The following is a 16,197-nucleotide window of genomic DNA, read 5'->3' on the forward strand; positions in this document are numbered from 1 at the left end:
TTAGTTTTCTCAAAAGTTAATGGGTATAAGGATTTATATATGGATTCGCACAATATCACACGTTATTTATTAAATTAAGAACATAATCATAATTGTAAACAATCCTACTTTGACAGTTCTCATTGTGTATCACAGCTTGAATGTTGCTGCACCCTGTTGTAACCCTGCTGTCACCTTGCAACTTTTAATGCTATTAAATATCTTAGGACCAACTTTTTTAATTGGCAAAATTCAAATTCCTTTTAAATATTAATACTCATTAGAATAACATGGAAACTTTGAATTTCATCTCAGTCGGCCCTTAGTTTTCACGTGATGGAACTTCAGAGTTACACACAAACATCTATACTTTCATATTTATAATATTAGTAAGATTAATTTGTACGGTTTTAATTGTGACACAATGTCAAACCTTATATTCTCTAGGCTTTCATGGAGTCATGTCTTAAAAACTACAGTTCGTTACTCTCAATGCTCATACTAACCTCGAATCTTAGTCCATCCTATCCCAAAATGGGAAACTGGAGGGAGAAACATTTCACAAATTCATTCGCTACCTGGCGGAACCCGAGTGGCGATTTAGGTGTTATTGTTACAATCCTGCAAATCTAGCCCTTCTAATCAGCGAATTCTGTGGTCGCTGCTTCTAATAAACTGTTAGGCGATGGTTTAGGTATCTTGGGACGGTTATAAAACTCGTGGTGGTTAAATATTTCCTGTTTTTTTGGTAGATTATATCTATGCCTAATTGTTATTTGCCTAATTGTCGTATTTGTTCGTTTACGGGTTGTATATTTGCATGTAAGTAATGAGTATAGTATATAACTGCTATAGGCCTATAAGTAACAAATCCTATAATTTTTTTGACATCGAAAGTCGATGCGTATAGTATAAGCCCTGAAGGATTGACTATGGCCTGGGATAAGCACTACAGAGAACGAGGCAGTGCTGGGATCGTAATACCATTGACTATATAACCACAACTGTTGTGGTTATATAGTCAATGGTTATACCAATCACAATAAATACTGTAACTACAATCAATGTAGGCTTACTCGATTCGATTAACTGTATATAACAACTGAAAATTTTTGCCCAATATTATAAACAAATTAAGGTGTAAACTATTATCAAAATAATTATGCGGATATATCTAGTATGCTTGTTTTTATTATGGTATACTGATTTGGGAAAGTAAGTGGTTTAATATGTGATAATTAAAAGTATTATCTCCATTATTTTCTTAGGTGTTTTGATTATACAGGGTGAATAAAAAGTCAAGACCCCCCCCCCTCTAATATTTTTCCAAGTAAATATACAGAGATATCCTTTTGGTGGTCGAGCAATCTTAGTAGGAAGTTTCATTTTATCATTTTAAAATTTTTGAGTGTTCCCCCAAAAGAGGGGATTTGGGGGGCAACTTAAATATTTGAAATGCAAACCCCCTTCAAGTGACACCTCATTTTGAAGTGTTTACAAAAACTTAAAGAATGGTGAAAACTAGAGGTCGCTATCTCTTCTCTATCCAAAATGGCAGCCAATATTAACAATTTTACCGTTGATTTACTACAACATTTGACGGGCTACCATTTTGGATAGAGAAGAGATAGCGACCGCTAGTTTTCACCATTCTTTAAGTTTTTGTAAACACTTCAAAATGAGGTGTCACTTGAAGGGGGTTTGCATTTCAAATATTTAAGTTGCCCCCCAAATCCCCCCTTTTGGGGGAACACTCAAAAATTTTAAAATGATAAAATGAAACTTCCTGCTAAGATTGCTCGACCACCAAAAGGATATCTCTGTATATTTACTTGGAAAAATATAAGAGGGGGGGTCTTGACTTTTTATTCACCCGTATAGTTCTGTCAAACGCCCTACATTTCTAACTACAACTACAACATTATTTCAACTTTAGATTTGTATTGGTTGAACCCGAAGTAGTAGGACGACCTCCAAAACTTCGCACGTATATTCCTAAGTTTGGTTTGTGATAACACGTGCAAACTACTGGTTGTCTCACATAAAATCGTTTTATCTGTAGGCCTATGGCAAATATGGGAAGAAGGATCAGTGACAACTCTTATTACCAAAATAGAAAATAACACTCTATTTACAACAACAACTATTAGCCTATGATACAAAAGGAGTCAAGGACAATACTTAATACACAGAGTATAAGGCAGTGAAACACATCATAGATGATAAACATGAAATACATTTAGGTAAAATAATATAATTCGGTAAAAGAATACAGTAGTATATTTTGCTGTCCTACAAATGTGTTCATGATAGTGAAATAAAATCATTTAACAATTTGATTTTTGCTCGCACGCCCATTAATGATAAAGTCACTCTTTCGAAGAAGAGAAAAAGTTATCCTAAGCGTTTTTGCTTTTTCGTCTCATAGTTGAAGTTAAAAACTAAAGCATTTACAAGTCTTATTTAAAAAAATTACACACAGTATGTGTAACACATACTGTGTAACAGTATGTGTCATAGATTATAGTTTTACTTAGCTTCATTCACAATTTGATTAAAGAACAGTATTTAACTAAATGATATTACAAAGCATCATTTCCACATCAGGACTACTATAAAACGATAGGTTAAAATCATATTTCCAACCTGCATTAGGACTTGTTGTCTCTGAGACAGTTTAAATTACACTGTATTGAAGATGAACAATTGAGCGTACAAATGTTGGTAGTTTACCAGAGGACAATACATTACACATGAACCCAGTTTGTATCACAAAGGACAGTCCGTTGGGGCCATGTTTTGTAAATTGGACCGTGAACCACCTGTTAACTGGTTTACGTCTGTACCGTTAACGTTACAAACACAAACGAAACTACTAAACATTGAGTTAGGTAAAACAGTTATGAAGTTTACTGGCGTGGTCCATTTAATTTACAAATTTAGTCCATTTTAATCTTACGATATATCAAAACCACTGCAATGCCTTAGAAGATTTATCATAGTTGAAATGTTTATTATAGAATGTTAACGGATACCCAAAACTTTGCCTATACAACCAAATTTGCATCCATTTAATTTTAAACTCGATTTCACTTTACGATTATTTTTTTCCAATTGAAAATTTGGTTAGTTTATTTATTTTACAGGTTGGGTTATACCCTGGTCCCGGGTCCAGAGTTTACCATTTAACATATGGTAATAGTTTATTCCCTATAAGGGAATAACTAGGAAAAACTAGACTAGTGTAAAATGTTCCTCAGCGAATTGAAAATGAAAGGAGTCTGAAAACAATCAAAAAAGCTAAGTTAAATCATGCGATGGAATAATATAAGGAGACTCATATTATATCGTTCTTTGGAATGAATTATGTTTGTTTCAAGAGCAATGGGAATAAATCTTGGTTTACAATTTCAACTCGTAATAAAACCTAATCTTTTATTCATGAATTGAAATTGAATTAGAACTCTTAAGAGCAAATAAGAGAATGTATTTTTAATACGGTTATACAATGCTGTATTTTTTAAATATCCCTTATTATTTTGGCATAAATTCATTGGCATGAGAATAATTTATAAAATTCGTCTTGCTTCTCAATATACATGTATATTTTGACACCGTTCTACAAAAAGCATTTTACGTTGGATTGTATAAAAGTCCTAATTCAAGTTTGGCTACATATGGAACTTTCAAGTTAGAAATTACTGTTCTCTTTTTTACGATATGGCCACAAAAGCACACAAACAATAAAAACACAATTCAATTGTAAGAGAATACAATATAAAGGTAAATCCTGCCAGGTTAATATTCTGAGGATCTCAATGTTAAACGTAACAAAAGGTTTGTTTTATTTTATGGAAATAAGATATACCATGTAAATTTTTTTTAAACTTTCAAATGTGATAGAAAGTAATGATAAATATCTATCAATTATCGTCAAAGTACACGTGTAACTACAGCGTGTAGCGGCAGCCATATTTGCAGCAATTAAACCCTAATTACTATACCAGATACCGTACCACTGGTTACAAACGTAAACGGAGAGAAATACAAGCATGTTAAAATGCAAACGAAAAACTCTAAGTTCAATATTGTTTCTTGATTCTCAGTATTCATTAATCACTATTAGATTCTACATTTTTTATCTATATTATCGAATCTTGACTGTCACTTGTCGGTAGTATTTTCTGAATCCTCAATTCTTCATATACATGTATTTGGCATTTAAAGTTTATTATCCTACCAGTTCGGCCAAAATCAATGAATCAGATGTAACGTTGGGCATAAGCTCCGTGACTTGGTCAAATACACGGATATAGGCTTAGGCTAATAATACTGATAGTTATACTAGTTATAGTGACAAGTGGTGCATGCATAGAGTAAACTATGCCTCTGTAAACTATGACCCTGAAGACCGTGTCGGAATCCGCCCCTCATACAAAATATACAACCATCCATGAAACTTGAGTCTCAATTATCATTAATTTTTTACTCTTATTTTTCATTCTTCGTTCTTTTGTGGGTAAATATCGGATCTCTACATTTGGTCCTATAGTTGGTTCTTGATTTTCCGATCTTGGATTTTTTGTTCTCGGACCTCGGTTTTTTGTTCTTTATCCTTAATTATAAATTTTCTATTCTGTGATATTAGTTCTTAGTTTCGACTCTCACTCGAGATTCTAAATTTTAGATTCCCAAATCTCTGTTTTTGATTCTTGATCCTCAATTTCAAACTCCTCCATTTCTGGATTCTATTTTTTATTCTTGGTTGTAAATACTAAATACTTGAAATTCGACTTTTAACTCTCAGTTTCTGGACTTCGTTATTTTCAATTCCGAAAGATAAGATGTTAACATCTAATTGCAGCCAGCTAGCAAGAATAGATGATGGGACTCATCATTTTGTGTACAGTCCTGTCTATAAGTATTGTGTAACTGTACCCAGTTTTGTGACTGTTATATTTTTTGTTGAATGTGTATCAAGTGGCAATTTCAATTTATGTTGTGGTTGTGATGGAGGGTTTGTTCCTCGTTGTAAATCTTATAAGATACTATATTGCCACTTATCTCTTATCAGCATACATTGTCGACACCTTATAACGATCGCTGCTCTCAAGGGAGCGTTTTACGCACATCTTCTATATTCCATGCTATTGAAATCTTGAAAATCTTAGGTATAAAATCATATAATAGAACCATAATAGTATCTGTTAAAGTTTTCTTGTGACTATAAATTAATAAATAACCATATATAAACTAGCTGTAACCCGCGGGCTTTGCCCCGTTTAACTTCTTAATTTTAAAGATGTTCTTGCTCGCATGGCTCAATCACGTCCTGGTTGAAGTTCGTTCGCTACGCTCACTAACCTTTAGGTTGGAGCTCGTTCGCTGCGCTCACTTGCCTTCAGGTTAGCTCGTTCGCTACGCTAACTCGCCTCCAGGTTGAAGTTCGTTCGCTACGCTCACTCACCTTTTGGTTGCAAATTAGCTGTTGTCATAAATGTAAAAGAAATAATAGTGCTGCACCCTGTTGGTAATCCTTGTAACTTTAATGCTATTGAACATCATAGAACAGAACCAACTTGTTTAATTGAAACAGCTGTTAAGATTCATTAATTCCATTTCTCATAAGGTTAACATGGGAAACTCCAGAGCCACTGGGGTGGAGCCGATTGGACGGATCGCGAAATTGATGGTGTATAAACCTATTCCATGACATTCTACACGTATGTACCAAGTTTCGTGGCAATCGGTTCAGCGGTGTCCGAGTTTATCACTGCCAAACAAATATACAAACATCCTCTTTTATACTTATAGATATTACAAAATTGGGTTGATCCTAATTTAAATATCTATCTATACTATTATATAAAAATCTAATGGTGTCCGTCTGTATGTGTATTACTAATATGTGCAAAAACTACTGAACCAACTGGGCTTAAATTTTACAAAAATATAGTTACCATACCAAGGACCATTATAGGACTATTCACACTTCGATACTGACCGTGGGCTTTGCCACTTTGGCTTTAAAAGTTCTGGGGTGAGGATTTTAAAAGTAAATATTGATTGGTATCCATGGCTGCAATGAGAATACTCACAATGTTTACATTTGCTTTGACATTTCAATGTAAACAAGAAGAACTGCCAAATTGCATTTTTCACATTTTAAGACAGCTGATAAAATGATATTTAATATCATATTTCATACAATTATGTGGTTGGTTTATTTAATCTAAAAATTTATCAAAGATCATTTTTTCAAAAACTATGTCAATGATTATAGAATTTTAAAAATATTCTAAAAGCATTGTTGCATCAACTCAGGCTCTACTTTCGATTTTTAAGGTGTCTTAAGCTTAAGTGTTATGAAAATAATGTTATTGATATATTTTCATGAAAACAATAAGAAAATTACAATGTTTTATATGAATTTGGAGTCTACTTTAAATAAATTCGAACTGCTTAACATGTGTTAGATTAACTTAACATAACTTCAACATCACATTGTTTTTGTTTTTTTTTATAGCCTAATGTGTTAATGTGTTTTAGTATGTGTTAATGATGTTATTATATTTAGGTAAATTTAGTTATTGTGTTTTGCTAAACTAAAGAATATCATCAATAAATAAATTGTATATCGTTGATTTAAATACTCTTATTTTATCTTAACATAGGTTTCAGTTCACATTTACTTTATTTGATAAATTTATTATTTGTGTTTTGTCACATCACTGATTAAATTAAACCAAGGAAAATATAATAAAACTAAGCAGTACACAGTGTTCTTTTGTTTCTAAAATCAATGAAATATCTGTTACTACGTTTACTTAATGGTAAGTGTGAAAATGTAAAGGCAATAGACGATGGAACTGATTAAAAGAACTGGTATGATATTAAGTTGTTTGTTGATATTTTTGTAGAGTAGAATCAGAGATGCAATGAAGCATATACTATTACATTTACTTTTGTCCTTGGTCCTTGATGCTTTGATAATCATATTAGTTTTGTCTGCTGTAGTTAATGCTAAATTATTTGTTTAACATTTTTTATAGTACAGAAATAGTCTATTTAATATTTCAAAAGACTATTGATAAGGCACAATATTTCTAAAGATTATAACAGCTGACTTAGTTTTGCTAATGATTTATTATGAAGAAACTGAATATGGAAGGATTTGTGATTTAATATGAAGAAGAGTAAAATTTAAAAAATGTTCATTTAAATTTAAAAAATTGTATTTTTGCAACTTCAAAATTGAAATTAAAAATGTCAAAATAAAGAAAAAAGATATGTAACAAAGGGTGATGAAGGTAAATCATGTATGTGAAAGTTTTATTCGAAGATTTGGTCAGTTTTTCTCATATCAGCCTACACAAGATTTTAAATTAATCAAACCCATAATGGTGGTATCCACTACTTACCAGATTTAAAAGTCATAGCTTAAACGATTCTATTAAGGTCATAAAAGTTTAATTTTGTTTCTAAAAGCGTTGGTGGATGTCTAACTATATTACATGCAACAGATGTAAAGATAAAAATGTTTCTATTTTGTGTCCTTTCCCCGTTGCAAAGCACGGGTACAACAGCTAGTATTTTATAAATTACTAATTTGTACTTAAACCCAATTATTAAACACTCCTTCATTGAGTTATCATTATATCATTCTTATCCCCCCACTATGAGAAGGTGGGACCCTTAGGTTAACGTGTAGCCGGGCAAATTTTAAAAACACAATCAATTTACAATACATAAAACAAATTTACACACAACATTTTGGAAAATCAACCATTTTTAACATTTTCTGGCGTAGGACCCCTGAACCCCACTTTTTACTGGGGGAAGCCTTCCCTCCAAGTCCCCCCTTATGGAACAGCTAGATTGACGCCCATTCTGTCTGGTTTATGCGTAGGGCTTTTTGTTTTTTACAACGATTCGATTCCTGTTCCTTAACCAACATTTTAATTAATTTACCTGAATATTACAATAGTATATAGCTGCATTATATCAAGTTAAATAACTTCTTGATCAGCATTGTACGTGTTATTAAATTTACGGAGTAAATAAAAGATACGTCACCACTTAGAACATATATTTACGCTTATACTATTACTTACAAGACGGTAAATATACAAAAAAGATGGTAGCCTAAGTGGTGATCGATTTCGATTGGACACTCCAATCATCATCAGACCCAATAGGCGAATGTTGGCCTATGTTGGAATCTTGGACATTCGCCTTTGGGTCTGATGATGATTGGAGTGTCCAATCGAAATCGATCACCACTTACCATATTTTTTGTATATTTACCGTTTTGAGTAACGGTATAAGCGTAAATATATGTTTTAAGTGTTATAAGACGTATCTTTTATTTACTTTCCGTATATTAAGTTGCATTGAATAAACAATAAAGTATGATGGTTAATTGACATAATTGACTCTGACGACTCGTTCTCCACCGCCCGCCCCACTCCCATCTAGACACACTTTGAAACCCGTAGTACCTCTGTCACTATTACAGTTATATTATTTTTTATTTAAACTTAATTATGCCACTAGTATTTTTTCACATGGTTTGCTCTTGTAACTCCATTTAGACCATATCTTCACCTCATCATATCTTCTGTTATTTATTTATTTAGATTTTGTTTTTGATAAATAATGTTATGTTTGGATGCAACTATACAGTCTACGCACAGGCTCGCTGCCCATGTCGGCTTATTCTTTATAAACATGTACGCTTTGTAAACATAGATGTAATGCAAAGGTTAATTTTATGTTATTCTTTTAAATTCACTTATGTTTTTCTCCTTTAGGATTTGTGTACAAATTCTGTAAATAATTTGTTGGAATAAAGATATACCCAATAAAGAAAGATAAAGATAAAGATATGTATTCCTAAGCCGCTAATAGGCTCGGCGGAAAGCTTTTCGACAAGGAACGTCGTCAATCCATGTAAAGTGTTAGAGTTGCTTGATTTTAAAGTGGGAGAACTGAAATTTACAATATTTATGTAATCTCCAATCTGTATACATAATTTAAAACATATTACGATGAAAACGGATGCTACTTAAACCACTGGGACTGCCACCTTTAATTCCAGGCCGCGGCCTGGTAGAATTGGCAACGTTCAAGTAAAGCTGTTTAGAGTCAGACGTCCCAAGCTAACATGGCAGACATGTGACACCCGTTCACTTCATTATTAACTATGTATTATTTTAAAAGATAAAAAATGAAACTTATAGTGTCCTACACCAAAACAATATAAAATAAAATTTAGTTCTGTACATCAATAGCTACTTCCCTATAGGGAAATTCGCTAAAAATTGAGTCAATTTTTTTCATGGCCCAGTAACCAAGCTTTCGCATTCTTAAAAAATACACAAATACGCATTAGCTAGGCTACTAACAAACAAAACAGCTGTTACGGCACTACTGACAGCGTTGCCACTTTGAAGGCCACGGTCTGGAGTTAAAGGTGGCCGCGCTTAAACCGTAACCCTTAATAGGCTTTAATATAATGTACAAATAAAATAGTTCTATTAACATTTCACATAAAAAACTGGTTTTTCGCAACAAATTTATTTTCATAAATTTTGTCATTCAAGCACATAGACCATGCAAACTCCAAAACTCAACCTTTTATTTTAATAACGCTTAGAAACTCTTTCAAAATATATTTTATTGTTGCACAGTTATACCTTTGACTATTCCAATAGTCAATGGTTATACATACATGCTCAATGCTCGGTGTTTTGTTTGAAGAGGGGTTGTATAAAAGAGATTTTTGTTACTCTTTGTCACCCATATGGCGTTTGGCTTTTCGTTTTAGTCGATTTTTCTAACCAATCATATTAAAATGTCAAAATGATCATAACAATAAAATTCTGGTTTAAAGTTTAAAAGTTTGTAAACTTACTTGGATCGTTTAGTTTCTTCGTTTAAACAGGCATTTTTCATTCTGGGTGAGTATAGAAACAGTTAATTTGAAGAAATATTTTCATGCTAGAACTTAATAAAAACTAACTTCTGCAGAGCTTAAGTTTTCACATTATCCTGTAAAACCTAGAAGTGTTATGTAACCCACAAGTTGTTAAAATTGCCAACTTACATAAAGTATCGAAATAGAAAGAACCACAGAGTGAGGCAATTTTAATTAATACACCAAGAATATTTATGAGCTAGATAAGTAAGTATGTACTACTGTATTTACATACTTAACTATTTCTTAAAAACTATGGTTTGATAACCTAGTCATATGCCTGCTTGGTAAACTGATGCAGTACTGGGCTGCACTTTACTTGACGTCCTACACTCATTCGAACGAAAATATTGATCGATATATCGATTAATCGATTGCTTCATTCGATATATCGTTTGGTTAGTTAGGTAAGGTTAACCTAATTACGTTAATTACCTCCTTCGTCACCAAGACCAGCGATGCCGGATAGGTTCTGTCAATACTATTTACATATTACTCAAAACAAAACTTTTCTCTTTAGATAAACTTTTATGTCATGGCGGTGGATACACCCATACCTTCGAAAAAATCTCTCAGGCTATAATATGGCCTATCTTTTAGCCATGTCTTCAGGGCAGTGCTAAACTTAGGAGCTTCCAGGTTCTTCAGTGTTTGGGGTAGACTATTGTAAATCCTGAGTGCCATGGTCGGGTATGAATTTTTTGTTTTTGAGAGTCTGCAGAAAGGGATGTCTATTTCATTGTTACGCCTGGTTTGATGTGCATGTATGGTACTTCTTGTAGGGAAATTTAATAGGTTGTCTTTAACATGGACGGAACACAGAAGGATGTATTGGTTATAGACTGTTAGGACCTTTGTTTTCATGAAGAGCGGCTTACAGTGATCCAGTCTTTTACTAAAAGTAATCACACGAATTGCCCTCTTCTGGAGTATGAGGATGTCCTCACAAGCAGGCGCGTGTCCCCATAGCATTAGACCATAGCTCAATACACTATGGAAGAGAGCGTGGTATATCACCAGCAAATAGTGTGGACTTATCATATGGGTGAGTTTTCTAAGTAGGTGTACAACTCTTGATAGCCTTGTGCTGACCGCGTCTATATGCTTGGTCCATGTAAGTTTTTGGTCTATTTTAAAGCCAAGGAGAGAGACCACGCTATTTTACTAACCTAACTAACCAAACGATATATCGAATAAAACAATCGAATGAAAATATTGAATTGAAAAAACAATCGGATGAGTGTAGGACGTCAAGTAAAGTGCAGCCAAAAAGAATATAACAAATATTGTATTTTTATATAGATAGGCCTACTGTACAATAACAAGTTGTACAACCGAAAATCGTGTTATACAACAAGCTACACCTTTCCCGACCCATGTCGAAAATATGGAACTTGTTTACTAAACATGTGTTCCGCTATCTGGGCTCTAGATCAGTTTGCTAATTTCAGTCTGCCTAGCTTACACAACAGTCTACACATGGCATTCTTAAGTTTTTGTTGCTAGACCTACTGTACAATCAGTCCTCAATTCCCGATCCAACAAATCTTTGTTATCTCGTTCAAATCTTGTAACATTTCACTTACTTGTATAAGGTTACTTGTGATGATCCTACTAGTAAGTTAGCTTTCCAGCCGTTGTCGTCAAAGGTATTATTCAGGTATGTAGGGCCTATTTTTTCAAATTCTTCTAATTTGTTGTAGGCCTTTACTATTAAATAGTTCTTGAGCTTTTTCTTGAAAATGTTTTTATCTTGGCAGCTTCTTATGTCCTCTGGCAGTTTGTTAAATAGTTTACTTGCTGAATGATGTGGTCCGGCTATTACCAATGATGTTCGGTGACAATTTAAATGTCTAGCCTATGTGATTTTGTTGCCTGGTGTTGTAATTATGTACTTCATGGTTGCGGTTAAAGACTTCAGGAAATTTCCATATTATCATAGCTGATTCTAATATATATAGGCCTAAACGGAGGTAAGGGTGGGGACTAAGATTAGTAAAAAGTGGCCTGCGCCTTGCAATTAAAAAAAATGGATTTTACATATTATTCTAACAATTATTTTTGTAGTAACTTAGACTATTTCCTTATATCATTTGTATGTTTTAATTCTAATATGTCATGATCGGGTAGGGTCAACCGGGGCTAATATGAACACACCAAAATATTGGGGCTAATATGAACAATGACTTAAAAAGTCGTTTATCTGGGATTTTTAATCATGAAAAAAATATAATTATAAAGGAAATTTATTGTATTTTTTGTGTCCATAATGAGAAAACTTCAAATTTGACTTTTAGGTACTTTAAAAAAATACTTTGTTAAAACACTTTTTTTCCGCCCAAAAAACTTTTCCGCGCAAAGTGAAAACTTTTGTTATAACAATTTTTACATTGGTTGTAGGAATAATCTTAAGCCTGAATTTTGTTAAATAAGAATTGGGGATTATTTTTCTTTTCCCAAAGTTAAAATATATTAATAACAGCCAAAGTTATAAGCTTTCAAAGTTGGGGGGCTAATGTGAACAGTGAATGGGGGCTATTATGAACAACAATATATACAGTATATATTGTACTATATATACAAGCTCAGGCTGACGGGGAGATCGAAGTGATGGGATTTAAATCCTGTGATGAGGAAAAAAAATCATTCCTGAAAAAAGAAGATGATATATTTATTGTTTCTACCACTGACATTTTGGGGAAACTTCCAGACCCTAATGTATGTGGAACCAGTGATAGACATAAGTATGTCTTCGACAAAATTGTCGAAGTTTTTGAGGCGTAAGTTCCTCAATAAACTTCTTTGAAGGCCTTACAGTGATAAAACAGTTTTAATTTTATAAAGACAACAGTTAAGGTGTTGAATAGGCCTAGCCCACATTTTTATATTTACCTAATAGGCCTAAAAGTGCAATAAACTGTCATTTGCCTAAACGAACAATTTGCATTGTCTTAAATTATTGTTTTTTTAAGAGTGCTTTAAACAATTTGTATGTGGAAGAAATTTTTAATAAATAGGTACTCAGGTATGTTGACAGATAATTTTTTTCTTGTTTATATCTTATTATTATCCCTGTATAATATTTATAAATGGTTTTAAAAAAAAGGGTTACCGTAGGGCGACCCGCGGCTCTCCAAAGATACCTTCATATCTCAAAAACTATTTAAGATAAAATATTGAGACTTATTGCAACTGGTAGACTAGACCCTAGGCTTGTTCACAACAGCCCCCACATATGCCTAGTGTTGTAAATAACAGAGTTATTAAGAGTGTTCACATTAGCCCCATGGGCTGTTCACATTAGCCCCTTTTAGCGGGGCTAATGTGAACAGTGGTTTTTAATTTTTTTTTAAATAATGGTTACATTTATGGTTTTTGTTAGTAAATAAATAGATTCAGCTAAAAGAGCTGTATACACTACTATTTTTTCTTTTCTTCTGTCATTTACCATTTTTGAGTTAATGTCAAAAGTTTACTTTTTTTGTTCATATTAGCCCCGGTTGACCCTAGGTAAATCTACCATAACTTATTGACGTTTGGTAAGTCCGAGTATATACCTGAGTTAGCTCCAACTAAATTGTTTGTTGTGAAGGTCCGTAGCAGCGAAGGTGTTAAACATGTTCTTGGTAGCCTAATTCTTTTTGGCGCATACAACGTGCCAACAATCGTATAAATACAAGGTCAAGTTGAATAAACCAAAAGTTTAACTTAACATGTTTGACAAACAAAAGTTTTAACAAGTTGTGTAGTGTAAATGCGCTGCTTTAGGCCTGTAGTGCCGAATACAAAGATTGTCTCAAGTATTGGCTATGCTCATCCCATTGAATGGATTTGAATTACTGAATGATTAATGTATAACCTTCCAAAATTCCAAGCAGAACATGCTGACGATAAAACACGATCTCAAGAAAAGATAATGTATTATATTTTATCTTCATTACCTGCAAATTTATACGTATTGAATTTGCGGACAAAATGCCAGGTAGCCAGTAAATGTCTCAATCAGGCCAAGGTGGTAAATGCTGTTAAAATCCACCTCTATAAATCTCACAGAGCCATACTGCATTGATATATCTACCTGGATAACAAGTCCAATACCTATATCGACCCAACTGATAAACGTTACTGCCTAATAAAGTGATCTATTAACCTTAAAATCCCTAATGGATGAATCGAGTAATGGTTATCCATGTTTTTTAATGTTACACTAAAATAAAGCCTATCAATTTAATAGCCCTAGGTCTGTAACTGATTTGTGTAATTAGGAGTGTAGTTGTATCTCTAGGAAAAGGGAACTTTGATATACTACTCACTCTACTGGTTATCGATTTATAATACATCTATCCCATATTAATCGATCTTATCAATGTGTTAAATGTCTTGTGCAACAAATCATGTCTATGCCTTATTGACAGCCTTAGGTCTATGATTGGACTGTTATCTATTTGGAAACTACAAGTATTTGATTCTAACTGATAAGAATTACCCTATAATACATGTCGTCCTAGCCTAATTTATTAGGCCTATTAGTAAATTTTAAGATAACAGACACATGGGATTTTTAAGTAGGTAGTAATTTTGACTCAAATACTTAAATAAGACTTAAAATGCATAGTGCAACTAAAGAAAATAGCAGGAAATCATATTTAACCTATCCTAACATATACCATCTAAAGCCCCTGTCACACAGAGCTTTTTGCAGCAGCTAGTTCTCACTGCGAGGTCCAGCAGCTTTAGTTGCTAGTTCTCCAGCGCGCTAGAAGTCCAGTCAGACGAAGCTGGAGAACTATCGCTACAGCTTACAAGTTTGGTGATGTAATTGGAACTGAGTGTGTAGTTAAAAGAAAATAATGTTGTCTGTTGGTATTAGAAGTGATGTTTTGTCTATGATCAGCCATCATAGAAGTAAAAAGTGCAAGGAAAAAATAAAATTTTAATATATAAACACTATTATTTTGTATCTACTACAGGCATGTAAACTAATTAAAATTGAATAAGTTGTGGTAGGCGTATAACAAAAGGATTTTATCTTTCATCAACACAAAAAAACACATTCATTTAATAAATAAATGTGAGATGTAGCAATCGTTTTACAACAAGAAAATTATGACAATGCGTGAAAAAATTCCTAAACATGAAAGTTTAAATTTATTCTTGATTAGTTTGAATATGTATTCAATTAATTTAAATTAATTTTTCTTATTGCAAGAACTAGCACGATACTGTCGGACAGAGCTGGAACGGTACTAGAGACAACAGCTGGGTGGTCACATGACCTGCTAGTGACTCTTCAAGCGCTTGTAATATTAAACTGTTTGAAAACTCCAGCGGCTGGAGATACCAGCTCATGCGAGTGTTTCTAGCAGCTGGAGAATCGGTCACACGATGCTTCAAGCAAATTTCAATTTACCTCATTGGATTTTGACTCTAATATTTCCTTGAACTTGTGAAATTTATTCTCTATTTGTGCTTAATAACATTATATTTAATGAGTAAGTTACTTTTGTTGGCTGCTATAGGAAAGGAAATTCATTGTTTCCTTAGAATCAATTTGTCAGATTAATCTGCAGGTTTGCTGCGGCAGGGGTTTCAATACCGGTAGGCCTATGCTAAAATTTGTGCTGTGAATTGTTCATAGATTATGTGTTGGTTCAGCTCCCCCTTTTTAAGGAAACCACAGTAATGGATCCTATTATGCTGCAATCTATGATTTTTTGACCAATTACTTTGTCAAGAAAATTTCATTAGTTTCATTTATCTTGACCCTGTAAAAAGATTATGCAAGCTATTTTTTTGTGTTTTTATGCACTCACCAGTAAGATTGAGTTTTAACCGAGTGCTATCATTATCATTATACCTCCGCTATTCACAGCCTTAAGTTGTCTTGGATTTTAGCCTTAGACTAGCAAGGGTGAGGTTCATAACTCCAAGTTTTCATAACTCCAAGTACTTTTAAATACAACATTTCATAACTCCAAGTAAAATTATGTCCAAGTAAATTAAAACCAAAATATCATAAGACCAAGTTTCATAACTCCAAGCGTTCATAACTCCAAGATTCATAAGTCCAAGTTAAAATAAAACCAAGTAAATTAAAATACAAAATTTCATAACTCCAAACGTACAGATTTGCAAGGACCACAAGTCCAAGTTTCATAACTCCAAGGGTTCATAACACCAAGTTTCATAACTCCAAGTGACAATGGGTACAGTCCGTGCAGGAAACGATAACGTACGCA

The 16,197-nt window shown here is 33.2% G+C and overlaps 1 protein-coding gene across 2 annotated transcripts in view; it reads left to right on the top strand.

The window, feature by feature from the left end:
• Positions 1 to 9,804: 9,804 nt before the first annotated feature.
• The window catches only part of LOC129002381 (cationic amino acid transporter 2-like), a 38,465-nt gene continuing 32,072 nt past the window's right edge, over positions 9,805 to 16,197 (top strand). Inside the window, exon 1 of one of the 2 annotated variants that reach the window (XM_054430128.1) lies at positions 9,805 to 9,941. The gene's annotated coding sequence lies outside the window, so the exon portion shown is untranslated. Of the gene's footprint in view, positions 9,942 to 10,140; positions 10,166 to 16,197 lie in introns of those variants that run through there. The other variant, XM_054430129.1, reaches the window with a different exon arrangement.

The sequence above is a fragment of the Macrosteles quadrilineatus genome, unplaced genomic scaffold, assembly GCF_028750875.1.
Source record: "Macrosteles quadrilineatus isolate MER2022 unplaced genomic scaffold, UCM_ALF_1.0 Scaffold_9__3_contigs__length_116548681, whole genome shotgun sequence".
In the NCBI taxonomy this organism is placed as follows: Eukaryota; Metazoa; Arthropoda; class Insecta; order Hemiptera; family Cicadellidae; genus Macrosteles; species Macrosteles quadrilineatus.